We start from the raw sequence: 25,298 nt of genomic DNA on the forward strand, positions 1-25,298 counted from the left end.
CATTGTAGGGAGAGTGGTCACTTTGGATAAGCTATTACCAGCAGGAGAGTGAGTTTGTGTGTGTGGTTTTTGGAGGGGGGTGAGAGAACCTGGATTTGTGCAGGAAATGGCCCACCTTGATTATCATACACATTGCGAAGAGAGTGGTCACTTTGGACGGGCTATTACCAGCAGGAGAGTGAGTTTGTGTGTGTGTGGGGGGGGGGGGGGGCGGAGGGTGAGAAAACCTGGATTTGTGCTGGAAATGGCCCAACTTAATGATCACTTTAGATAAGCTATTACCAGCAGGAGAGTTTGTGTGTGTATGGGGGTGGGGGGGTGAGAAAACCTGGATTTGTGCTGGAAATGGCCCACCTTGATTATCATGCACATTGTAGGGAGAGTGGTCACTTTTGATAAGCTATTACCAGCAGGAGAGTGAGTTTGTGTGTGTGGTTTTTCGGAGGGGGGTGAGGGAGTGAAAGAACCTGGATTTGTGCTAGAAAGGACCCACCTTGATTATCATACACATTGTGAAGAGAGTGGTCACTTTGGATGGGCTATTACCAGCAGGAGAGTGAGTTTGTGTGTGTGGGGGGGGGTGGACGGTGAGAAAACCTGGATTTGTGCTGGAAATGGCCCAACTTGATGATCACTTTAGATAAGCTATTACCAGCAGGACAGTGGGGTGGGAGGGGGTATTGTTTCATGGTCTCTGTGTGTATATAATGTCTACTGCAGTTTCCACGGTATGCATCCGATGAAGTGAGCTGTAGCTCACGAAAGCTCATGCTCAAATAAATTGGTTAGTCTCTAGGGTGCCACAAGTACTCCTTTTCTTTTGGCTTAACAGTGAAATCCTTGCTGATCTTAAATACAAAAAAGAAGCTTACAAGAAGTGGAAGATTGGACAAATGACCAGGGATGAGTACAAAGATATTGCTCGGGCTTGCAGGAGTGAAATCAGGAAGGCCAAATCACACCTGGAGTTGCAGCTAGCAAGAGATTTTAAGAGTAACAAGAAGGGTTTCTTCAGGTATGTTAGCAACAAGAAGAAAGTCAAGGAAAGTGTGGGCCCCTTACTGAATGAGGGAGGCAACCTAGTGACAGAGGATGTGGAAAAAGCTAATGTACTCAATGCTTTTTTTGCCTCTGTCTTCACGAACAAGGTCAGCTTCCACACTACTGCACTGGGCAGCACAGCATGGGGAGGAGGTGACCAGCCCTCTGTGGAGAAAGAAGTGGTTCGGGACTATTTAGAAAAGCTCGACAAGCACAAGTCCATGGGGCCGGATGCGTTGCATCCAAGAATGCTAAAGGAATTGGCGGCTGTGATTGCAGAGCCATTGGCCATTATCTCCTGGGAACTACAGGCCAGTCAGCCTCACCTCAGTCCCTGGAAAAATCATGGAGCAGGTCTTCAAGGAATCAATTCTGAAGCACTTAGAGGAGAGGAAAGTGATCAGGAACAATCAGCATGGATTCACCAAGGGCAAGTCATGCCTGACTAATCTAATTGCCTTCTATGACGAGATAACTGGCTCTTTGGATGAAGGGAAAGACATGTTGTTCCTCGACTTTAGCAAAGCTTTTGACACGGTCTCCCACAGTATTCTTGCCAGCAAGTTAAAGAAGTATGGGCTGGATGAATGGACTATAAGGTGGATAGAAAGCTGGCTAGATTGTCAGGCTCAATGGGTAGTGATCAATGGCTCCATGTCTAGTTGGCAGCCGGTATCAAGTGGAGTGCCCCAGGGGTCGGTCCTGGGGCTGGTTTTGTTCAATATCTTCATAAATGATCTGGAGGATGGTGTGGATTGCACTCTCAGCAAGTTTGCAGATGACATTAAACTGGGAGGAGTGGTAGATACGCTGGAGGGCAGGGATAGGATACAGAGGGACCTAGACAAATTGAAGGATTGGGCCAAAAGAAATCTGATGAGGTTCAACAAGGACAAGCGCAGAGTCCTGCACTTAGAACGGAAGAATCCCATGCACTGCTACAGACTAGGGACCAAATGGCTAAGCAGCAGTTCTGCGGAAAAGGACCTAGGGGTGACAGTGGACGAGAAGCTGGATATGAGTCAACAGTGTGCCCTTGTTGCCAAGAAGGCCAATGGCATTTTGGGATGTATAAGTAGGGGCATTGCAAGCAGATCGAGGGACGTGATCGTTCCCCTCTATTCGACATTGGTGAGGCCCCATCTGGAGTACTGTGTCCAGTTTTGGGCCCCACACTATAAGAAGGATGTGGAAAAATTGGAAAGAGTCCAGTGGAGGGCAACAAAAATGATTAGGGGACTGGAACACATGACTTATGAGGAGAGGCTGAGGGAACTGGGGATGTTTAGCCTGCAGAAGAGAAGAATGAGGGGGGATTTGATAGTTGCTTTCAACTACCTGAAAGGGGGTTCCAAAGAGGATGGCTCTAGACTGTTCTCAGTGGTAGCAGATGACAGAACAAGGAGTTTTGGTCTCAAGTTGCAGTGGGGGAGATTTAGGTTGGATATTAGGAAAAACTTTTTCACTCGGAGGGTGGTGAAACACTGGAATGTGTTACCTAGGGAGGCGGTAGAATCTCCTTCCCTAGAAGTTTTTAAGGTCAGGCTTGACAAAGCCCTGGCTGGGATGATTTAGTTGGGGATCGGTCCTGCTTTGAGCAGGGGGTTGAACTAGATGACCTCCTGAGGTCCCTTCCAACCCTGATATTCTATGATTCTATGAAGAGAACCAGCACCAGAATCATCCAATCAAGAAGCAGGGAAAATAGATCCTAATGCAAAATCCAGGCATCACCCTTAGACTCAAACACCTTCATCCAAAAGAGCCCAAATTTAGTGACTTTCAGGGCGTGCTGCAAAAGACATCTGATTTGAGCAGGTTTTTGGAGAAGGCTGAGGGTTTGCTTCTGAGTGGTCTGGGATCAGGGCTTCTCCTCTCCCTCCATCATCTAACTTTTTAGGGAGAGGGAGGGCCACAGGCAGAGAGACCAGATTTCTAACTATTGTAGGTCACTGCTTTCATGTATTTCCCATCTATTTATGAAGGGCCTGATGGGTGGCTTGCTGGTTAAGAGGCCATCTTGTTTTAAAATACTCTTGAGGGTGGTGGTTTTAGAAATGGTGAAATTGAAAGAGGATTCATACTGGGGACAGAGCCAGGCCCAGGGAGGGCAGATCAGAGGTTGCACAGGCCAGGCTGTCTCAGACCCAAGCACAAACATTAAAAGTGGAATCTTTCACATCCCTAGGAGCTTTCCATTCCCTGAAACATACATTTCGTACATGGGCCAACAAATCGCCCATTCTCATGCCAGTCTGCTGGCCCAGCAAGTGCTGGCTCCCCTGCTTTTGCATTGCTGGTTCTGCAGATTGCTATGCTAGGTTGCCTTTCAGCCCCTATACTCTTGGTGCAACCCTGACCTCAAGTACAAACTGGAGAGAAGTGCTCGATTTTGTAGATATTCTGAGAGCTAAATAAAACTTGGTAACGCTGCATGTTTGCTGGCTAAGTCATGTATTATTGGAGCACAGCTGGGGACTTTTTAAAGCAATCCCAAAGGGTTCTTACCATTCCATTACAATTCACAATTCCTGACAATACCAAATCCTCCCCCAGCCCACTGCATTGGGTCTCCAGTGAATTTCTCAGTGCCCTTCCCTGGGTTTGAGTTCCCACCACTCCACTTAATTTCCCCCTTTCACTCCCCTCCTAGCCCCCACACGCTGTGTATGAATCTGCATCATTTCATTCAAGCTGGTTTTCCTTTAGAAAGAACTGAATGATGGAAAGTGAAATGCAATTAATTGAAACTTAGTTTATACAAATCTAATTACACAATGCCGCAGCACTACGGACTGTATTTCTCCTTTGGTATACAATGACACTTGCTACCACCTCTTTGCCCATGAATATTGTACCCACAACTGTGTTCTCATTCTTTCAGTAAGGGAGGTTCCCCTTCAGTGAGAGATTTAACAAAATATTCGTGCCCTAACAGAGCCACGAACTGAACTCACCAGAACTCACGGAGCACACACCTTCCTGGCAGCTGCTACCCACGTTTCCCAGAACTGCTAAACCAAGGATCCCAGCTCTGACTTGGAAGGGTCTTTCAATTCTTCAGAAAGGTGAAGAGAATTCAGCTGACGGATGAGTTGAGACCTAGCCAACTAGCCAACTGAGACCAACAACTATGACAAGGAGTTTAAATCAGCTAGAAAAGGCTAACAGTGTATTTCCTAATGAATATTTCTGATCTAAAATCTACTCCTAAAATTAATGGTTAGTTTCTTGCCCCTGTTCCTAATCACAACCCCCTTGAATATCAGCTGTTCGAAGTGTCTAAGGGAACAATAAGAACTACACAAAATTAAGCTAGTAACCATGTGAACCTCATAGAAGAGCCAACCCCCTGCGCAGGAGCCAGCCTGAAATTTCAGTGATGTGAGTGGTGCTGCAATTGATAGTCAGGAGCGTTCTGCCTTTTAGACTTAGGCCCTGTCTACACTATGTTTTGTTACCAAAAACTGCCTTTTGTTGACTAAACAGTGAATGCGTACATACTACAATACAACTTTTGTCAGGAAAAACTCCCGGTTTTGGCGACTAAATACATCCACCTCAACAAGAGACTTATGTCTTTTTCCTCATCATTTTTCTCAACAAAGTGCCAGTGTAGACACCACACTTGATTTCATTGCTTTAACTGGCCTCCAGGAGGTGCCCCACAATGGCCATCCTGACCGCTCTGGCCAGCAGTTTGAACTCCACCTCCCTGCAGCCAGGTAAGCGACCATCCGCCCCTCCACCTTAGAAGCCCAAGGAATTTTTGAAATGCCATTTCCTGCTGGCTCGGCGTGGAAAGGTCTCCTTGCAACTTCCCAGGTGACCATGGCGGGTTATAGCACCAAAGGCTCTCCCATTTGGACCACTGCAGAGCTGCTGGATCTGCTCAGTATATGGAGAGAGTAGGCTGTGCAATCCCAGCTGTGCTTGAGCCGTAGGAATTTTGATACCGATGGGCACATTTCTCGAGGCTTGTGCGAAAAGGGCTGTGATCAGGACACGCTGCAGTGCAGAGCAAAGATAAAGAAGCTGAGGCAGGCGTACTATAAGGTGAGGGCGGCAAACCGTCACTCCGGTCCTGCACCTAAGACCTGCCGGTTCTACAAGGAGCTGTATGCTATCTTTGGTGGCGACCCCACCTCCACTGCCAAGCGCCCCGTGGATACTTGAGAGGGAATGGAGACAGCGGAAAGAGGACCTAACCCAGAGGATGAAGTTATTGATGAAGAGGTGGAGTTAGACGAGAATGTGCAGCTCCCGGCGCAGTCGCCTTGTGGGGCAGGCAGCCAGGAACTGTTCTCCACTCTAGAGGTGTCTAGCCAGTCTCAGCAGTTGCTCTCCGGGGAGCAAAAAGCAGGAGATGAGACACCTTGTAAGTGGCTGTGGCCTGTGTAGTGCGGAAGTGGGTTCAGGGTATAGAAATGTGGGAGGCTGGCTGTGTTTCTGTGAGGTGGACGTTTCCCTGTGTAGCTAATCGGTACAGCGGAACAGGGTGTTGATACATGCCGAGACCTCACGGGAATCCTCCAGAGAGGTCTCCAGGAAAGGTTCCCGGAGGTACTCGGCCATCCTCTGCTGAAGGTTCCATGGCAGAGCAGCTTTGTTCCTTCCCCCATTGTAGGAAACTTTCCCGCACCGTTCGGCAATCACTTGTGTAGGGACCAAAGCGGCACATAGGTGAGCAGCACAGGGAGCAGGGCAGAAACCACAAGCATGTAGTAGATATACCCTCATTTCCCTGCTTACCTTTAGCAGTGAGATGTCTGATAGAATGACCCCTGCCTGTGGAAAAGTGTGGCAGAATTTTAGAATTTTTTCCATAGAATGCTGCACCACGACCCTTGCAAAGTGTGTGTGCTCCTTTCCCTGAGTGGAGTGGAGCGAGGGCCCCCTCCTGCAAATACTCATGATGCTTTGGCTGTTCACAGAGATGTGTGCCTGGCTAGGGCCAGTGATAAAATGATTGAAATGTTGCAAAAATTATATTTAACTGAAATGTTTCAATGCTGTGCATGAATTTAAGAATCCCGCTTCTGTGCATTGTCCCCTGTGCTTCACCAGATGTAGCCTTCAGAAATGCACCCCGACCGACCGTCTCTGCCAGATAAGAAAGCGTCCAAGATGCAGCAAAGACAACATGTTCCGGGAGGTACTACAGTGCTCCAATGCAGAAAAAAGGGAATGCAAGGAGTGCTGGGAAGCCGAATGGCAGGACAGAAAAGAGAATCATGCATTTGTTAAGGACGCAACTGAGCAGATGATTAAAGTAATGGAGGAGCAAACGCAGATGCCGAAGTCCTTAATAGTGCTGCAGACTAAGCAGATCCACGCCAACCTTCCCCTGCAGCACATTCAGAACTCTTTTCCATGCCTGCCCCCGCAACTCTGTCCACACATTCCTGTCCACTTTCCGAGACTTCTCTTTTCCTTTCACTCCATGTCCTCGGACAACTTTCACAATGATAGCTTGACCTACAGACAGCTGTGAAAGTTCTGCCCTTCACTGGTTCCTTCTTTCCCAGCAGGCATCTGTGTGCTTGTGTGTGCTGTTTCTTGTGTAATAAAAGCAAAGTTTTATAATGGTAAATCATCTTTATTTTTTTTCTATGAGGTGAGATTGCAGCTACTGCCAACACATGCACAGGCATTTTAATCACTTTATCACTGGAATATAAGGCCCCAAATGTCACCACTGCCTCCTAGGAAAACTACAGGGGATGTAGCTCAGTGGTAGAATGCATGCTTTGCATGTATGAGGCCCCGGGTTCAATCCCCGGCATCTCCAGCGTTTTGTGGATAAATTGGAGAGAGTCCAGCGAAGGGCAACAAAAATGATTAGGGGACTGGAACACATGAGTTATGAGGAGAGGCTGAGGGAGCTGGGATTGTTTAGCCTGCAGAAGAGAAGAATGAGGGGGGATTTGATAGCTGCTTTCAACTACCTGAAAGGGGGTTCCAAAGAGGATGGCTCTAGACTGTTCTCAATGGTAGCAGATGACAGAACGAGGAGTAATGGTCTCAAGTTGCAGTGGGGGAGGTTTAGATTGGATATTAGGAAAAACTTTTTCACTAAGAGGGTGGTGAAACACTGGAATGCGTTACCTAGGGAGGTGGTAGAATCTCCTTCCTTAGAGGTTTTTAAGGTCAGGCTTGACAAAGCCCTGGCTGGGATGATTTAACTGGGAATTGGTCCTGCTTTGAGCAGGGGGTTGGACTAGATGACCTTCTGGGGTCCCTTCCAACCCTGATATTCTATGATTCTATGATACATGTCACGTAACACTGAAGCAACTCAGACACAGATACATGTTACTGATGGTCATTGTCAAAGTGCGGCCTCAAAGCCTTTCTGATTCAAATAGCTCCTCTCTGGGCTCCTCTGACAGCCCTGGTATCTGGCTGCTCAAAATCAAGCGGTCTGCCTCAGCACTCCACCCCTGAGCAAACCTTTCACCCTTGGCTTCACAGAGTTTATGCAACGTACAGAACATGGCTATGACCATGGGAATATTATCCTCATTAAGGTCTAACTTGTCATAAAGGCATCGCTAGTGTGCCTTTAATCTGCCAAAGGCGCATTCAACTGTCATCTGGAACCTATTCGGCCTGTTGTTGAACTGCTCCTTACTGCTGTCCAAGTGTCCCATGTAAGGTTTCATGAGCCAGCAATGTAAGGGGTATGCTGGGTCTCCCAGGATCACTATGGGCATTTCAACATCCCCCACTGTATTCTTCTGGTTTGGAAAGGAAGTCCCCGTTTGCAGCTTTCTGCCAAGGCCCGTGTTCCTGAAAATGCATGCATCATGCACCTTCCCAGACCACTCCACATTGATTTCAGTGAAATGCCCACGGTGATCCACAAGCGCCTGCAACACCATGGAGAAATACCCCTTCCTATTGATGTACTCTGTTGCAAGGTGGTCTGGTGCCAAAATTGGAATGTGCATGCCATCTACCACCCTATCACAGTTAGGGAAACCCATTTCTGCAAAGTTGTCCACTATTTCACGCACATTTCCCAGAGTCACGGTTCTTCGTAGTAGGATGCAATTTATTGCCCTGCACACTTGCATTAACGCAGCCCTAGTGGTCGACTTTCCCCACTCCAAATTGATTCGCAACCAACTGATAGCAGTCTGGAGTTGCCAGCTTCCACACAGTAATTGCCACACACTTCTCTACTGAGAGGGCAGCTCTCATTCTGGTATCCTTGTGTCATGAGTCTGGGGTGAGATCCAACATAGTTCCAGGACAGTGGCTTTCCGCATCTGAAAGTTCTGTAGCCACTGCTCTTCATCCCACACCTGCATGACAATACAATCCCATCATTCAGTGCTTGTTTCCCGAGCCCAAAAGCAATGGCTTACTCTATGCAGCTGCTCTGTGAATGCCAAAAGCAATCTAAAATTGCTCCTACCCATATCATGCACAATGTCGGGTGCCTGCGACTCTTCTTCAGTTAGGAACTTCATGATTAACTGCACTGCCATCTGCGATGTCTTCATGACAGTTAACAGAGCACAAGAGAGCAGTGCAGGATTCATCCCTTCTCATAAAGATGCCAGGGTATATATTAAAGAAAGGCCGTTGCAAAAATGCTGCAAAAAAAAGCCAGAACCCCACGGAGTTCAGAAAGCAATGCATCACGGAACATTTAGCCCGGTCCTAAGATGCACAGGGATCCACTCCGCCTTCCCACAACACCTAGCGACACAAGGTGTCGAGCTGGACTGGGGGATGGGAACCCACAGTGCATTACTCATACTGTCGATCATGCCCCCACTGTGGACGCAATATGCCAACAGAGGGAGCAAGTGAAAACATAAGAGATTCTGATTTTTATTATGTCGACTTTTGGGTGTCAACATCACTTTTGTCAACAAAAATTGGTAGTGTAGACATGGCCTTAGTCAATTCTCTCTCACAAGCTCTCATTTGGCTTAACCATTCCCAAAGTTACAAACACCTGCAGAACTCTGTACTCCAAGGCCAGCTGGAAATGCGTTGCTGCTTTGGTGTGAAATCTGGAGAACAGATCTGCCCCTTTCTCACATAACTTTGTCTTACCTTATTCACAGAGAGGCTCCTCTCAGGGGAGGGGTTCAGTGCTGCTGTAGATGGAGCCCTTGTGTACTTTGCTAAACTGACCTGCCTGGATGGATTCTTGCAAATGGCCATTTCATCATCACTGTGTCTATTACTGTCCTATGAATCAGATCATTCTCCAGAAGGATCAAGCATGCAACCAGCCAAGGTTCTCTGAGGCACCGCTTGTAGCCTTCATCATCTTGGAATCTACTCATCACTTCTCAGTAGCTCTGGGGGCTGATAAAGCACCCTGAATTTAAGAGGAATTTTTCACACTTGTGATACAAGGGAACATCCTGGCTGCAGTCAGTCTCAATACAGGATTAATGGAGTCACAGCTGTTAGGATTCCCCAACAGAGCATTTTTTGATTAATTTTCTCCTACCGCTCAGCTCACTGAGCTGCTCATTGAGATATGTTTACACTGCAGTTAGACACCCATGGCTGGTCTGTGCCAACTGACTCCAGCTCATGGGGCTGCTGTTTAATTGCAGACTTCTGGGCTCAGGCTGGAACCCAGGCTGTAGGTTCCTGCGAGGTGGGAGGGTCCCAGAGCTCAGGCTGCAGCCAGAGCCCGAAAGTCTACACTGTAATGAAACAGCCCCATGCCCTGAGCCCAAGTCAGCTGGCATGGGCCAGCTGCAGGTTTTTAATTGCAGTGTAGACATACCTGAGGCCCTTCCCTTGCAGTGTGCACCTGTAGGGAGCCTCTCAGTCTGTTCTGTCCTTGCATCAGCTCCATTTCTGATGGCGCACTTCTGGAATGTCCTGGAGCTGTAGGCAGAATGATGAGTGACTCTCAGCAATCTGATCCCTATTCAAGCTGCTACTCAGTAACAATGAAAACATTAATTAAAACCATCTTGAAAACAGCTAGCAGACTGTGAATCCACACTTCACAAGGTTGGGCTCACCCAACAGCTTTTAAAAGAGATGGCGCTTTCCTTTTGAAAACCTTCAGTCCATGGAGGGCTCAGATCCTATTACCTGCCTCTGGCTTTGTGGGTAGTTTTCTGCTGAGTTTCCTAGAGGAGTTTTCTTTCATCCTTTAAGCTAGCAAGGACTGGGAGTGTGGAAGGGAGGAAGAACTTTGTTTTGCTCAACAGCAGTCCCCTTGGCAGATTAAATCAAAAGTGACTGGTTTCAATTCTTGGTCACTGGCTTTGAGAAACAAAGATCTGTTACTGCAGGGATGGGCAAAAGAAAACTGAAAACAAATCAGTAGACAATCCAACCCCATGAAAATGTCACAGAACAAAAAGTGCACACCCAGTTCACCGCCTCCGGCTCCTGCTTTGAGATCTCTTTCATGTAATGTTTTATTCCTTGGACACCCAAAGACAATGACTGCTGAGTAGCAAATGTTCTCTCTTGGAGAGGATCATCTCTTCATAATATGTTTAGTGCACTGGGCTGAGGCCTCTAGATGCTACTGCAATACAAATAAGCAACAAAAGACACACCCAAATTTCCTGTTAACTAAAAGAAAAACCACAGACCCTTGGGCACTAGGAGTGGCTGGCTCACTACAAAAGCAATATTACCTCTCTTGGTATTGACACCTCCTCATCAATTATTGGGAGTGGACCACATCCACCCTGGCTGAATTGACCCTGTCATCACTGGTTCTCCACTTGTGAGGTAACTCCCTTCTCTTCATGTGTCAGTATATTTATGCCTGCATCTGTAATTTTCACTCCATGCATCTGAATAAGTGGGTTTTTTACCCACGAAAACTTATGCCCAAATAAATCTGTTAGTCTTTAAGGTGCCACCGGACTCCACGTTGTTTTTGAGGATACAGACTAACACGGCTACCCCTCTGACACAGACCCTTTTGGAATTTTGCAGCCACTTCTTTGCATTTGCTGAGCAAATGAAGAAAGCCAGCTCCAATTTCACCCCACTTGCATGGGTAGCGTGTATCGTAGACTAGGGGAGGCTGTGCCTCTCCAAACAGCCTAGCATGGCCCCACCCACACTGTGCCCCCAGGCCAGGCCCCCTCCTGCAGTTCCCTCCATTCTTCCCTGGCCCAGGTTGGCTGGGGCTAACCGCCCTGCCTCCTGCAGGGACTTGGGGTGGCTGGAGCTGGGATTGAGCTCCTCGCCTGGCGCTCGGTCCGCACCACCCGGAGCACCGGGGCTGGGGGCGCTGCGGCCGCGCCGCCCAGAGCACTGGGGCTGGGGCCAGGGTGAGGAAGATGGGGGGCAGACAGTGAAGGGGAGGAGGCTAGCCTCCCCCAACAGCCATGTCACCAGCCGCCCATGCCCACTTTACACAGCAGGGGAGAACAGTCCTCACCACAGCTCAGAATGGTCATTCCCAGACCTAGTGGGTTCAGCATTTCTATAAGTGGGGGTTACACATAGAATCATAGAATATCAGGGTTGGAAGAGACCTCAGGAGGTCATCTAGTCCAACCCCAACTAAATCATCCCAGCCAGGGCTTTGTCAAGCTGGGCCTTAAAAACCTCTAAGGATGGAGATTCTACCACCTCCCTAGGTAACCCATTCCAGTACTTCACCACCCTCCTAGTGAAATAATGTTTCCTAATATCCAACCTAGACCTCCACCACTGCAACTTGAGACCACTGCTCCTTGTTCTGTCACCTGTCACCACTGAGAACATGCCTCAGTAAATAATGAAGAACTTTGTCGCCTTGTGATTGCCCCTTGTGAGAGGTGAGAGTGTGCTCCAAGGGGCAAGGCCTGGGAATGCAGTGCTCAGTTTGCTCTCCTCACATTCATATCCTCACTTTGAATGCAAGCAACAGGCAAGAGTAAGTCCACATTTCTCCGGCTCCCAGGAGTGGCTGCTGCTGTCTATTAAAGTTTGACAAACTACTGAAAATGTCACATCCTGCACAGAGCAGTTAATCACCCCAGACAGACTAGAGAGACAAAGCGGGTGAGGTAATATCTTTTATTGGACCAACTTCAGTTGGTGAGAGACAAGCTTGTCTCTAATATCTGGGACCAACAGGCTACACCGCCACTCCAAATAGATTAGACAGATAAGAGAATGCCTTGCCAAAGGATCAGATTATTACATTGACTTGGTAATACAGTGTGGGGCTAAGAGAGGATTTCCTAAAAGCTGTTCTGCATTCATTGACACATTAACACTTATCCTGATCTCTTTATCACCCACCAGCCGCCAGAGCTGCTGCTGCTTTGTGGGAATCTTTGAGGGGCATGACGCTTTATTGAGAAGCTGTTCCTTGCTTCTTCCTTTGCTTGCTTTTCATTCCCAGGGACGTTTCAGGATCATTGCTGCTTGGGAGATTCCCTAATTGGTGTCTGTTCTGTTCAGATTCTTATACCAACCCCATCACCATGTAAACAGAACCCAGATTGCTTGGTTCCACAGCCACCACCTATAACCCATTAGGTCAGAGTTCTTGTCATTATCCTGTGACATCCCAACTAGCTGCTGTGGGGATGACTGTGAAGTCACACAAAGAGGATTCCCACTCCGGGGTGGAGGATGCAGCAGAGAAACCCATGGATTTGATAGGGAACACAGAACCAAGTCCCAGTAGGAGCTGGTGGTTCTTTGAGTAAATGTTTCAGAGATCAAAGGAAGAAGTTACCAGAAAAAATGTGTTTGTTAAGGGTAAAAACCTAGAGTTTCTGGGTCCAAATGAACCTGGGTCGTCTCATCTGTATTGCCCTTCTCTGTACAGCACCTGGATCTGTGCAGCAGAAGCCACATACTCTGAGGTGAGAAAATACCACTCTCTTTTATGCAAAGTCAAATCCATAAGCAGAATCAAGACAATTCCACCTTGTGACCTTGAGCACTGTGTACCAGTTGCCAGAGGCAAAGCAGTACACTGCACCCAGATGTGTTCACGCAGAAGTCTGTCTGTGGGAAATCCACCGCTGCCACTGTGGATAATATGGAAGATCCCAGGGACATGTGTTTTTCAATCCCACACCAGTACCATGACTCCCCACGTTAAACATCTCTCCTCCACGTATGTGTGGTGAAGATGCTAGAGCCAGAACGGTTGAGAAGATCAGGCAAACACGAGCCTAGCACTATATGCAGACCCCTTGGACCATCCAAGAGTGCACTTGTCAATGAGACCCCTGTCATGGGCTGATGTGCCCTGCCCAGATTTCTCTGCGACGTACATGTGATCATGTGAAGAACAATCTGCAGCTGGTATCAGAAAACAGGCTCTTATACCTGACCTGATGGGGCATGTACCTGGCTTTGATTTGCCAGGCTGCTCACGGGCCCTTCTGAACCACTTTTGAACAGGCCAGGGTCAAGGTGCAGCCTGCCTTCACACCTGGGCCCAAGGAGAGGATCCCACTGCGGCTGTGGCCAAATATGGATGTTGTCACACATCACTGACGGCTGCCCTCTGATCAGATCCGATGGTGGTCTGAGGGCTCCGCTCTTCACCAATGAGGCTGTCGCAAACTGGCTTGGCAAGCTCTGCATCTGATAAGAAGAATCATCATCTCACAGCATCTCCTGGCAAGGAGGCAAATCGACAAGAGCCCTAACTACTCAGGTGACAGCCAATTTGCTTAGTGCATTTATGAGGATAGGCAAACACTGCTCAAACGTTCTGCAAGTGTTTCTAAGTGGATTTACTCTGGCTGGGTTTGTGCCATTTGCCTTCGCCTGCGACAAACATTGTAGGGAGCAAGCTGCCAGACGAACATTGTAGGGGGAAAAACGGTTACTTTCCTGTACAGAAACTGTTGTTCTTCGAGATGTGTGGTGCACGTGTACTTTCCACTGTACGTGACTCACCAGCCGTTTCTTTACAGGTGGTCGGAGTTCTGATGATCTGAGCAGAGACTGAAACATTGACTTGCCCTTAAGCTTGTGTCTTCTCGGGAAGCTTGAGTAATAGAGTGACTGGAGAAGGTATGTTCACAGGGCTGCTTTTCAGATATGTACTATAAGGATGTTGCTCAGGAAGGCCGATGATGTGGACTAAGCCTAGTGAAGAGGGCAGTCATCCTTGGTGGAGGAGAGACTTTAGCAAGATTGTAGCAAAGCTTGATGCAGTCAGAAATCCAGCCTGAAATGCACCATGCTGTAAAGGGTTGACCTTTGATTCTCTTAACATAGGCTTCAAAGAGTCTATGAGGGGACTGAAAGACTGTACAGTCCAGCTAAAATGGCAAAGCCTTGCAAACAGCAAAGGTATGCAGCTTTTCTTTAGGTTTGGAAAAATTCTGTTTCAGGAGGAATACTGGGAGATGAATTGTTTTGGTCAAGGTGGAAAGCTGATACTGCCTTAGGCATGAAATTAGGCTGCGGCCTAAGATAAACTTTATCTTTATGAAAGACTGCAAAAAGAAAGGCCAGCTAGGCAGCCTGAAGCTCTGAGACTCTCCTAGCATACGTAATGGCAACCAAGAATGGTGTTTTCGTGGATAGTAGCAGCAGAGGTATTATTGCTAGAGGTTCAAAGGGGGGACCCATTAACCAGGATAGCACTGGATTCAAATCCCAGGAAGGTACCAAGTTGGATACAGGAGGGTAGATGTAAACAAGAAATCTGGACACCAACGGGTGTGAAAAGATAGAAAAAACATCCCCTCTAGATAGTGTACTGCAGAGATAGAAGCCAAGTGGACTCTTACTGTACTAACTGAAAGGTCAGAGGAGTTTAGATGCAGTAGATAGTCTGTTACGTGCCTAACTTCTGCATGAATTGGTGATACCTGGTGAGACTCAACACACACCAAAACCTCTTCCATTTCGCTGCACATGTGGCTCTGGTGGAATCCTTTCTGTTGCTCACCAGGATGCCTTGGATATCTCAGGTACATACTCTCTTCCGAGTACTCAACCATAAATCATCCACTGAATGAGGTGGACATATTTTCAGGTTGGGATGCAGAGATTTTCTTTGCTTCTGATGTCCTTGACCAGGGGAAATATATGGGTGACAGCATCCAGCTCTCATCAGAGGGGGTAAGAAGGAACTGAGGGGAGGTGGCAGCTACACCCCTTATGCCCTTGGTTTAGTGCACGAGGAGGGCAGGGTGCACTGTCTGTCTCCAGACAGAAAAGAAGCAAAGGTCATCTAATGCACTATTACTGACTATATATTCACCCAGCTCAAACTCAACTGTCCATGTAGGGAAGCCCTTCTAATCCTGGGAAGCCACGGTATGGACCTGCAACAAACCCACATGCACCATCCAGGGAGATTGTGTTTTCCAGGACAGTCTATGTGAGTGTGAGCAGGGTCACACTATTTTGCCACATTAAATTTCTCAGTCTTCAAACTGCCTCTCACTCCTTCCCAAAAACGGGACCATTCCACATCAGGTGACCCACTTCCTGCTTTCAAACACCTCCTGCCACATTCTCCAGACTTTTAGGGACTCCCAGATGGAAAGTCAGGAGTTAACTCCACAGGCAGCTCTTTGCCCCTTCCCCCTGTTGGGCTGGAGTGGGTGAGTTTGTGTCTGTCAAGACCACGGGTCTCCCTCCTATTACTCCAGACTCATGTCAACAGGCCAGAGGGAAAGAATAAAAACTATGAGTTATGGGGGGAATAACTTCCCTTGAAAAATAAATTCAGTTCTGAGTGTTTTCACAACACCCCATTGCTCTGCTGGAAAGGGTTCTAATCCGTGTTGGGATCAGGTACTGAGAAAGGGGTTTTGTTGGGTAATTTACTGACTGGATGAGTTCCCTTCGAGGCAGCCTTCAAACAGGGGAAAAGCTGTGGCTGGTGGTCTCGAGGACTTTAGCTACAGGAAGTTTTTCTGGCTACACAGCATCCATTACACTGAGAGCTGGCAGTTCTCCAGGGGTCCAGGTGGAGAGGAACTCTACCCCAGAATGCAGCCTGCAGGGCTGGGTATAGGTATCATGGCAGCAGCAATTACTAACTTTCTGAGGCATCAACATGGAAAACTGTTGGTTTCTTGGCAAAAGAAAAGAGCCCAGAGAGTGAATGAGACTGAAAAGTGACACGAGACTGCTGAGTAAGGCAGCCTTCCGCGCAGCATGGGAACAGAGCACAAAGTGCTCCAAAACAAGACCCTCCAGCCAGCACTCAGGCAGCTTCTTTGCTCTCCCACTAAGCATCTCCCCCCCATCCATTCCACAGACAGAGATCATGCCGATGGTTGTTCTCAGCATTCCTTGTCATCACAGCAGCCAGCCCCCCCGCAATGGAGTGAGGTCAATGGTCACCCCTAAAAAATAACATGGTAGAGGCAAAGCAACTCCCAGCTGAGACCAGCAGGCTCCAACCAGCTCAACCTGGAAGGACCCTTCTAATTCCCATGGCAACTCTCCCGTGGTGGTACAGCTCTCTCCCTTTGAATACAGCAGGCAGAACTAGTGACAGAACGACGTATGGAATCCTTGACAAACATGGTCTGGATTATGCCTGGCCATGGGCAGACACCTTGGCTGTATCCCTGGAAGTACAACGCTGAGTGATCCTCCTCTAGCTTCTTTGAAGGTTATTAAATCTAACTCTGGGGATCTAGACACAAGCTGATTAAAAATAACTGGTAGGATTGCAGCTTTAGAAGTTTGACCACTTGAGACAGGATTAGCCCTTTCTATCTTATGCAGTCTAGCTGTCCATTCTCTCCCCATCACTGGGACAATGGCCTGTAGTGAGATTATCCCACCATATTGCTTTCATGAGCTAATACTGCTAATCCAGTACTGACACCGTGGGGCCTACCTGTGTCTGATGCACACAGTCACCTGAAAATGGGTCTGGGGGCTGTGCTATTGGAGGGCAGTGAGTGTGAACGTTAGTGCTAGCCAGCAGAAGACATAAACAGAGCAAGAGTGAAGGAAGCAATCTTCTCCATACACCATTCAGACCTTTCAGTGGCATAAAGGCAGCCCTAGAACTTAGACAACCAAGTTGCTCTGTTGTCTCACACACACATTGTTTGCAATCTCTAAATATGAGGAGTTTATACATTTTCCTTACTCTGCTATAGGATTGGGCCAGAACCCAGGTTGGCTATACCTATCCCAAATTCACTGATTTAGTGAGCACAGAGGTAGGAATTACTCTGGGAGAAGAGAATGAAAATAGTGATGTATGAAAGGTAATGGGACTAAGGAAAGGGAAAACCACTGTCAGCCTCATGCAAACAAATCTACCACAGACAATGTTTCTCCCACTTAACTTACATCAAAACAGCACACTCCTGTCAAGCAAACACAAGCGCAGTACTCATCCATGGACCACAGTCCTCTTGAGAAAACTGTCAAATACCATGAAAATACAGCAACAATCCATGACACGATCATAGATCTGAAAGGGAGATGATGTTTTATAGCTTCAGCATCTAATCACGTATAAAACACAATAGAATAAAACAAACATTTACTGATTGCTGCTACTGCAAGAGGCAATGAACTATAATTATATCACACGTGTTACATAAGACAAATATGTATTTATGAATCTCTCTTCTGATTAAAAGAATAGGAGGACTTGTGGCACCTTCGAGACTAACAAATTTATTTTAGCATAAACTTTTGCGAGCTACAGCTCACTTCATGTAAGTCTGGATCTCTCCTTTTTCCTCAGCAGTTGATATCAAGTTCCCCTCCCTAATTACAAAGAGCACATGGAATGGAATTAGTGCGCGACTCTTCCAGTCAAGTTCCTCCTCTCAATCAGTCAGTGCAGATGAGACCTTGTCCTGCAGGAACAGCTGTGTGAATGAGCAGGCACTTCTGCTCCCTGTGGGAGCCACAGCATGGGGCTGATGCCGAGCAGTGGCATTTGGGGAGGTTATTTTCCCGAAGGTTAGGTAAATGCACAGCAGATTTATTATCTCACCGCTAGGGCTCAGTCAGTGCAAACCATGAGATGTTTTTCTCTGAGATTTGCTTAGGAATTCTATTTAACATACCACTTTGACAGGTGCCTTGATCTGAATTGACATATCAATTTTTTGTTTTATCCTTCTTGCTCCTACAGGAATGTGACACACATCACAATCTAGAAATATCCCATACTCTCAGCAGTGACATCGCTCCACAACCCCCAGAGAAGGCAGAGAAAGAAACAAGTTATCACCTCTGGTAATTAACATATTGTTCAGTCTGTGAACATCTATCCACTATGAAACTGCTAAAAAAAGTCACAGTGTGATTTCAAAGAATGAAGACATAGCCAATTTATCATCAGTGCATTAGCCACACTCAGCCAGGTGTTATTTACTGCATTACAGATTCAAACAGGATCACAGCTAATGGACATTCTTCAGCCTATTGCTTTGGCTAGGTGACTGGAGAGAATTCTGCCAGTTACAGGTGCTGAAAATCTCAGAATGGACAGTGCTAGGAAACAGGAATCAGACAGAGGGTATATCTATGCAGCAATTAAACACTGTGACAGACTGTATCCCTATATTCACCACTTTTATAAGACCATGATAGATTTTGTACAATGTGTGCCTTGTAAGGGATCATTTGAAAACTCATAATTTGCTGATCATTACTGTCATGGTAAAATGTGCGTGGCAACATTGTTTGTAAAGTTATAATATTACAAGATTTTGTACAATGTGTGCCTTGTAAGGGATCATTTGAAAACTCATAATTTGCTGATCATTACTGTCATGGTAAAATGTGCGTGGCAACATTGTTTGTAAAGTTATAATATTACAATATGATGTTATTAAGGCATAGTGTGAATCTAGGGAAGCAGCCCAAACCTGTTACTTGCAGACAAAAGGTTAGCCAGCACCTCAGCCAGGTGTCAACATAATCAAATGGACAACCACCTGGTTAAGTGGCCATTCTTTGGCAGGAAGAAGGTGTGAGCGAGTAATTTACATTTTGGCAAAGGAACAGGCTGGCTGTCGCCTGACCCTCAACTGGAGATGATTCTCAAAGAGGAGGAAAAGATTTTAAAATGAGGAACAGAGGCTTCAGATCACCTCTCCTCCCTCATCTCTACTCACACTATCAACAAACATTTGAAAGACAAAAAGAGCATCATGGAACTAGAGGATCCAGCCAGATTGCTGTGATCATGCGGTGAGAGAAATCTTCTGCTTTAAATACACTTTGCTTGTTAAGTTAGGTATTAGTTCACATTTTATCTTTTATTTCTTTGTAACCAATTCTGACTTTTATGCCTCATTACTTGTAATCACTTTAAATCTCTCTTTCTGTAGTTAATAAACTTGTTTTATCTAGACCAGTGTGTATTTGGATGAAGTGTTTGGGATAGGGCTGTCAAGCGATTAAAAAATGAATGGCAATTAATCGCACTGTTAAACAATAATAGAATACCATTTATTTAAATATTTTTAGATGTTTTCTACATTTTCAAATATATTGATTTAGCCTAAATTCTCTTTCCTATTCTCATTTGTGAGATATTTTTATCTTGTCCTTATTTCCAGGCTCCTTGTAAACCTAACAAGTGTAGTGGGGTCAGTGGACTTTCCAGACACATTCCACAGGGAGTCTAAAGCCTAGGTTCCAAGTGGCTGGGATTTGAATTATTCCATTCTAAAAACTCCATTGCCCTGGGAGAAAACAATCACCTTTATATGGGTCCTGCATACACGCCCTGGGTAGAAAGATCATTAGGGGCTCCCTACAGCTGCAGCTAATGAACAAATGCTATTCCCAGAGTTGTACGTGTGACTGACGGTGCTGAGACACAAACAAGGAAGTAAATGAACAGCCATGATCACTTCAGGCCCCATTAGAAACACTGGGAGATGGTGCCACTTGACCCATAGAGAAACTGTACCGTAAAAGATCTGAACAGGCATTCAAGAGCAGAGAGAAAAGCAATAGTCTCATGTTGAATTTTCTGCAAACTGGTGACACAATATATTCTCAAGACCTTTTCACCTGGATAAGACCATGCCAGCTTCCTCAAAAGTGGTCTCATGTATCTAGATTTTAGATATGCTTGAGGGGGTGATAAGACCGTTTTGCCTGGAGCACCCTCCTGCAGCAGGCCACAGCACACCAGGTGTGTCTGTTAATTTCTCCTTTCCGACACCCCGAGGACTCCACAAGAGGCTCTTCTGCCTCAATAGTACCCTCCTTAGAACTAGTTTATTACAAAAACACAATGCAAATATTTTGTAAGCAGAAGTCCCAAACATAATCCATTCTGTTACCTACCAGCTCTGTGTTTTTTGGGAACCAGGGAGCAGTATCCAGCCCGTCTGACTCACAAAAGGTCTCCCCCCGGCTCTCCCGCCCCCAGCCTCTGCTTGAACCAAAGCCAATCAGAAGAAAGACTTACAAAAAGCACGGAAAAGGCAGTGGGAGACACACCTAAACCCCTGCAGACAAGGGTGACAGGATTAAGGAAACTCCCCTAGCCTCATTTGCATCAAAGATGGGACAGGAAGGCATCTCCATTAGCATACAGAGTGGAGAACAGAGATTCCAAGGCAAGAACCGCACTGAACTTTGGGACCAGGAAAGCACTGCATGAAGGGGAATCTCTGCTCCAGATGTTAATGACCCCAAGCCTGTACACCCCCAGCTCAGTAGTTATCAGACCAATTCTAGTAATAAATCCTTTTTTTGGTATCCAAAATACTGAAGCTGCGTAACTGCATTGTGAGCTCCCTTGAAGGAACACCACCCATAGCCAAGAATGATCAGTTCCTATTGTCTAGCCTGAACAAAACAACTTTGGTATCCTCCCTTGAGCCAACAGTTTACCCATAAACAAATCTAGTGTTCTCCCATTAACCATTGTTCTTTCCCTACAAAACCCCCTACCCATCAAGTAAGTGCTCTGATGCCGGGATCCAAAATCTGCATCAGTTCCATTGGGACTTCATTTTCTCCTGACTGATTGTGCTGGGGGCTCTGCCTGTCTCCAACACTCCAGACCCTCAGCTACCACCACCCCCTGGGATCCCCGACCAATTCAAGCTTCATGGAGTGGTGAGAACCTAACTCACTCTCTCTCTCTCTCTCTAGGTATAGCCTTCGGACCCTGACTTGTGCAATCAGTTATAGTTTTCTAAACGTGACTTTTGTAATCAGATTTAAGTTAGATTTAATATTATAACTGTTTTGTTTGTTTGGCTCCCCTTGTATGGTTATTATCTGGCAATAAATAACTTTCATGGTTAAGCTGGCTGGCTGGTTGCTTCGCTCTGCCCCCCGACCCGCCGACTTCGTGGGTGTTTTTTGGCTTCCCCATTTGCTTTGCAGCAACGCTTCTTGTACTTAAGCTAAAGATCCCTGCAGCGTCCAAAAATCCTGTGGGGTTTGCTCATCAAGTGGGTTATGACCAGAACAATTGTAATAAGAAAGTGGGGAAAGGAACGTGCTGCACCTGGGACATATAAGGGTGGCAGCTTGGAAGTGCTGCTCGACCCAGGCTTGAGGGAAGTGCTGCTGACCCTAAGGGAGTCAAAGTCTGCTTTTCTGAAGTCCAGGGTCCGTATTCTGCTGCTCTCCTTTCTTCCCTGTGTCAGGATCCTGAACTCGACCATCTCATGGTCACTGCCTCCCAGGTTCCCATCCACTTTTGCTTCCCCTACTAATTCTTCCTGGTTTGTGAGCAGCAGGTCAAGAAAAGCTCCCCCCCTAGTTGGTTCCTCCAGCACTTGCACCAGGAAATTGTCCCCTACGCTTTCCAAAAACTTCCTGGATTGTCTGTGCACCGCTGTGTTGCTCTCCCAGCAGATATCAGGGTGATTGAAGTCTCCCATGAGAACCAGGGCCTGCGATCTAGTAACTTCCGTAAGTTGCCGGAAGAAAGCCTCGTCCACCTCGTCCCCCTGGTCTGGTGGTCTATAGCAGACTCCCACCACAACATCACCCTTGTTGCTCACACTTCTAAACTTAATCCAGAGACTCTCAGGTTTTTCTGCAGTTTCATACTTGAGCTCTGAGCAGTCATACTGCTCCCTTACATACAGTACAACTCCCCCACCTTTTCTGCCCTGCCTGTCCTTCCTGAACAGTTTATATCCATCCATGACAGTACTCCAGTCATGTGAGTTATCCCACCAACTCTCTGTTATTTTGCTTAAGAGCCTCTGGTGGGGGACCTTGTCAAAGGCTTTCTGAAAATCTAAACACACTATATCCATTGGATCCCCCTTGTCCACATGCTTGTTGAGCCCCTCAAAAGTAGTACCTTAGTTTTCTTTTATTCTTCTCTTTTGATTTTATTAGTTGTGAGACGTCCCAGAATTTTATATCCTTCAATTTTAAGATGTGAAAGTGTGGCTGTGTGCATGGATGTATAGGTGAACGCTCAAAGCCCACAAAGAAACTTCCCCAGGTTTAAACAGTCCTAATTATTATCTCATAAAAACTATTCGTTTGAATGTCTTCTGTGTCCTATGGTTAAAAGTCCTGAGAGACTTGAAATCATCATCTGTAATTTCTAATAGACAAGAGCTGTCAAACTTCTGCTGGTCCAGAGTGCTCTGCTAAAGTGTTTCTCTCTCTCTCTGCTGGCAGGTAGGGCTGAGGGTTAGCCACCACACAGGAACAGCATTCTAACAAGGAAGCTTTATACTGTAATAGGCTCTGATGTTGTGGTTCAGATATTAGATAATCATTTGAGTTTCAGAATTAAGATGTGTAATCCAGCTCCAAGTTATAGATGTGACTGACTTTGATAACATTCTTTAGATGGGATTTATAAGCAAATGGACAGCCACCTTCTTAGAATCCTCTTTAGTATTTATAAAGATTATTTTTACTATGAATTTGACGATGTAACTCATTTTACAGATTTAATTCAAACCCAATACTGAGCCTCATTTGATGATTTGATATTCATTTGATAGTTATGATGCTTTAGTATCTTAGCTTAGGTGATATATTTTCTTGATTTTATTTTTAAGTGTTTTAATAACATTTGTAAAAAGATGCAGTCACATTTCTTTCAAAGAGCAGCCTGGGTCCCAAACTTGCTGGATCCCAGCCAGTCCACCTAACAGCCTGACTAGCACCCCTAATTAGTCTTTGGTTTTCACAAGACCTTGTCATTGGTGCAGATGCAGCACCTCTCTGCCCTCGTGGACACAGGGCTCCCGCATTCTCTGGCTCTACAATAGGATGAAATTCTCCTGGTGCTGCAGAAAGTAGCAGACCTCTCTCCAACAAGCTGCACTATACAGCCTCTCACTGGTTACTGTTCTGTAAACACTCACTGGGTGAGGGACAGGGATTAATGTTTGAGAGGATGTTCCGTGAAAACCAAGAGCATTGTGACTAGAACTAGACACAGCAAAGGCAGACACAAATCCACCAGATGAGCAGGCATCGTTTGTTTCCACTGCTCCTCACTCTCGACCTGCTATACTACCTGCTATTCCAGCCGTGCAGAGCCACACACCTCGCCCAAGCAGCTCAACTGTGATCTGCACATCCACATCTTTTCAGTTCTGAGTAGCTCCTGATAATCAGAGCTGGCTGGGAAATTGTTTTCCAGTACCGCAGGATGTGGCAGATCCAGGTTCAAGTCCCTGTTCTGTTTGATTCAGACCAGGGACTAGAACCTGAGTATACCACACCCTAGGTGAGTGCTCTGACGGCTGGGATATAGACTCAGGCTATGTACATGTTACAGGTTAGTTTGGTACAAGTCATGTTGCTCAAGGGAGTGAACAAGCCACCCCATAAGTGATGAAAGTTACTCCGACCTAAGTGCCAGTGTGGGCACCACCGTATGTGCAGGAGAGCTTCTCCCACCAACACAGCTACCACCGTTCATGGGGGCTGGAGTAATGAAGTCAACCAGAAAGCTCTATAATACAGCCATAGCCTTCATCTTTCTCTCTCTCTCCAGAAATTCCATGCTGGACCTGAGAAACCATTTCCCAACAAAAGCTTCACCAAAGCTGGTACAGTCCCACAAAAAGCTTCAGTTTTGACAAATCAGCGTTTTGTTGAAAATTCCCTGACCAGTCCTACTGGAATTAGGTAATTTTTCAGAATGTGACTGGGGGGACTTGGGAGTGGGATGGGAGACCCGAACACTTCTGTAGCATGACCTGAGACAGGAGTGGGGTCTAGGTGCTGAGGGTGGCAGGGCCAAAGAGTATTTACCCCTCCCTTGCCTCAGCCTGCCAGGATATTGAGTTTTAGAAAATTTCCCTCTCTCTTCCTCACAGTAAAGCCATCTGGAACAAAGAGAAATAGGATTGTCTTGTCTTTAAATCTGCAACTTAGCCCTTTCAAACAATTGGATTTCTAGTTATCTGTTTCTAAACACAGCATTGTTAATCTCCCTGATGGTTCCAGAGACCAAACTCGTGCAGCTATGGCCCTAAATGGGGCCTAGAGCATCAACCAGATGACAACATAGTTCAGAGTGCCTGGGAAGATCCTGGGAAGTACAGCGAGTGAAACCTTTCACCTGTTCACTGCGTAAAAGTGGTCTCCAGACCCACCCAGCTCTTGTACTTGATTGGAACAGGGCTCAACCTCCCACCACCCACCTGTGCATGATCTGACAGATGGATCCCACCCCTCCACGTGCTATGGTGGTGGCAGGTATTAAACAAGAGACCCTGACTGCCTCACCACACAAACCCATCCAAAGATGAACTCTTGTGTCAAATACATCAGGGAAGCAACATCCAAAGCCTGTTCCCAGAGCTGTGCTCACAAGTGAATGACAGCATCTCTAAAGACAACACTCAGAGAAAGCAAACAGGCTGAGATACTGTTCAGCCCTGAAATTCTGCAGAAGCATAACAGACAGCTTCCGAGCACAATTTTTGCTCTACTACAGGTGAGTACTCCCCATGGAAGCGCATTGTAGGGAGAAGATCTGACCGCAGCTAGCACTTTATTAGCACAGCCTGGCTGGCAGTAGGATGCTCCCACTCCCTGGATTCATTTCTCAGATTTGCACAAGGGAAACAGTCCCAGGCTCTCAATGCCTAGTTCAGACCAAACACTTACCAGAATGGAGAGTGAGAAGAGCCCAGGCAGCGTTCACAAGTAATACCAGATGGAGGGGGTGCCAGATGCCACCAATGGAAGCAACATGTGCTCCTGGCATTGTCTTCACTGAACTGCCCCCTTGGGGAGCCTAAACCCACTTGAAAGCACCAGGACACCTCAGAGCCCTCATAGATCTGCTGACAGCTCTCTATTGGCTAACTGCAAAAGAGGGGCCAGCTGGGCTTTCAAACTTGACTCCCCAGAGGCCCTTGCTGAAT

At 46.6% G+C, this 25,298-nt stretch overlaps 1 protein-coding gene and 1 non-coding gene across 3 annotated transcripts in view; one reads left to right on the forward strand and one right to left on the reverse strand.

Annotated features, from left to right (window-relative positions):
• TTC28 (tetratricopeptide repeat domain 28) overlaps positions 1–25,298 on the reverse strand; it is a 510,505-nt gene that overhangs the window by 126,868 nt on the left and 358,339 nt on the right. The gene's annotated exons all lie outside the window — the stretch shown is intronic.
• On the forward strand, positions 6,761–6,832 carry TRNAA-UGC (transfer RNA alanine (anticodon UGC)). Its single transcript has one exon. It is a non-coding gene; the product is annotated as a tRNA-Ala (tRNA).

This window comes from Lepidochelys kempii, chromosome 15, assembly GCF_965140265.1.
Source record: "Lepidochelys kempii isolate rLepKem1 chromosome 15, rLepKem1.hap2, whole genome shotgun sequence".
Classification (NCBI taxonomy): domain Eukaryota; kingdom Metazoa; phylum Chordata; order Testudines; family Cheloniidae; genus Lepidochelys; species Lepidochelys kempii.